The sequence below is a fragment of the Nerophis lumbriciformis genome, linkage group LG06, assembly GCF_033978685.3.
Source record: "Nerophis lumbriciformis linkage group LG06, RoL_Nlum_v2.1, whole genome shotgun sequence".
Classification (NCBI taxonomy): Eukaryota; Metazoa; Chordata; class Actinopteri; order Syngnathiformes; family Syngnathidae; genus Nerophis; species Nerophis lumbriciformis.
Window position 1 is genome coordinate 54,318,451 of NC_084553.2, and position 3,005 is coordinate 54,321,455.

Here is a 3,005-nt window from a genome sequence, read left to right on the forward strand (position 1 = left end):
CCCCCTCAAGGAAAAGGGGAGCAGAGGAGAAAAGAAAAGAAACGGCAGATCAACTGGTCTAACAGGGGGGCTATTTAAAGGCTAGAGTATACAAATGAGTTTTAAGATGGGACTTAAATGCTTCTACTGAGGTAGCATCTCTAATTGTTACCGGGAGGGCATTCCATAGTACTGGAGCCCCAATAGAAAACGCTCTATAGCCCGCAGACTTTTTTTGGGCTCTGGGAATCACTAATAAGCCGGAGTTCTTTGAACGCAGATTTCTTGCCGGGACATATGGTACAATGCAATCGACAAGATAGGACGGAGCTAGACCGTGTAGTATTTTATACGTAAGTAGTAAAACCTTAAAGTCACATCTTAAGTGCACAGGAAGCCAGTGCAGGTGAGCCAGTATAGGCGTAATATGATCAAACTTTCTTGTTCTTGTCAAAAGTCTAGCAGCCGCATTTTGTACCAACTGTAATTTTTTAATGCTAGACATAGGGAGACCCGAAAATAATACGTTACAGTAGTCGAGACGAGACGTAACGAACGCATGAATAATGATCTCAGCGTCGCTAGTGGATAAAATAGAACGAATTTTAGCGATATTACGGAGATGAAAGAAGGCCGTTTTAGTAACAGTGGCAAAAAAGACTGGGAAAGCTGAGGAATGCTCATCAAACACTTATTTGGAACATCCCACAGGTGGACAGGCGAATTGGGAACAGGTGGGTGCCATGATTGGGTATAAAAGCAGCTTCCGTGAAATGCTCGGTCATTCACAAACAAGGATGTGGCGAGGGTCACCACTTTGTCAACAAATGCGTGAGAAAATTGTCCAATAGTTTAAGAACGACATTTCTCAACGAGCTATGGCAAGGAATTTAGGGATTGCACCATCTACGGTCCGTAATATCATCAAAAAGTTCAGAGAATCTGGAGAAATCACTGCACGTAAGCGGCAATGCCCGTGACCTTCGATCCCTCAGGCGGTACTGCATCAAAAACCGACATCAGTGTGTAAAGGATATCACCACATGGGCTCAGGAACACTTCAGAAAACCACTGTCAGTAACTACAGTTGATCGCTAAATCTGTAAGTGCAAGTTAAAACTCTATTGGGACCTACTCAGTGGCCTAGTGGTTAGAGTGTCCGCCCTGAGATCGGTAGGTTGTGAGTTCAAACCCCGGCCGAGTCATACCAAAGACTATAACAATGGGACCCATTACCTCCCTGCTTGGCACTCAGCATCAAGGGTTGGAATTGGGGGTTAAATCACCAAAAATTATTCCTGGGCGCGGCCACTGCTGCTGCCCACTGCTCCCCTCACCTCTCAGGGGGTGATCAAGGGTGATGGGTCAAACGCAGAGAATACTTTCGCCACATCTGGTGTGTGTGTGACAATCATTGGCACTTTAACTTTAACTTTAACTTTATGATGCAAAGCGAAAACTATTTATCAACAACACCCAGAAACGCCGGTGGCTTCGCTGCCCCCAAGCTCATCTAAGATGGACTGATGCAAAGTGGAAAAGTGTTCTGTGGTCTGACGAGTTCACATTTCAAATTGTTTTTGAAAACTGGACGTCGTGTCCAAAGAGGAAAAGAACCATCCGGATTGTTATAGGCGCAAAGTTCAAAAGCCAGCATCTGTGATGGTATGGGGGTGTATTTGTGCCCAAGGCATGGGTAACTTACACATCTGTGAAGGCACCATTAATGCTGAAAGGTACATACAGGTTTTGGAGCAACATATGTTGCCATCCAAGCAACGTTATCATGGACGCCCCTGCTTATTTCAGCAAGACAATGCCAAGCCACATGTTACAACAGTGTGGCTTCATAGTAAAAGAGTGCGGGTACTAGACTGGCCTGCCTGTAGTCCAGACATGTCTCCCATTGAAAATGTGTGGCACATTATGAAGCCTAAAATACCACAACGGAGACCCCCGGACTGTTGAACAACTTAAGCTGTACATCAAGCAAGAATGGGAAAGAATTCCACATGAAAAGCTTCAAAAATTGGTCTCCTCAGTTCCCAAACGTTTACTGAGTGTTGTTAAAAGGAAAGGCCATGTAACACAGTGGTAGAAATGCCCCTGTGCCGACTTTTTTGCAATGTGTTGCTGCCATTAAATTCTAAATTAATAATTATTTGCAAACAAAAAAAAAACTTTCTCAGTTGGAACATTGAATATCTTGTCTTTGCAGTCTATTCAATTAAATATAAGTTGAAAAGGATTTGCAAATCATTGTATTCTGTTTTTATTTAGGAATTACACAACGTGCCAACTTCACTGGTTTTGGGTTTTGTAGATCTAGCCTTGTATCAGACATCATTGGCTTTCAAACCATTCACTTTTACATGTTGGATTACTCACACCTGAATCTTGATTATTAGTGATGAATACATTTTTTTGAATTTCAATTAATCATGATTGAGCAAAGTAACATTTTAATTAATCATAATTTATCACACTTGACTTTGAATTCATGGTGATTAATCAAATTTTTACATTTTACACAAATCCCAATAAAAGTTTGATATTGCAATTAATCACTTACACTCTTTTTAATATTACTTTTGAATTTTGATTAATCTGGATTTTTTACACATTAATTGTGAATAATCACACTCACATTATGTTTATTGCGCTAAATCACAACTAAATTTGGATAGATCTTGATTAGTCACACTTGAATTTGGATAAATCATGATTGGTCACACCTGGATTTTGATTATTGTGATTCGTCACGTTGGAATTTGGATTAATCATACTGAAATTTGCATTGATCATGATCAACCTCACTTTTAAATGTTTTAATTTTAATTAATCATGATTTAGCACACTAACATTTTGATTATTAGTGATACATAATGTTTTTTTATTTTAATTAATCATGATTGAGCATAGTAACATTTTGATTAATCATCATTCATCACACTTGATTTTTAATTAATTGTGAGTAATGACTTCTTTAAATGTTGATTAATTGTCACAAATCACACTAAAAGTCT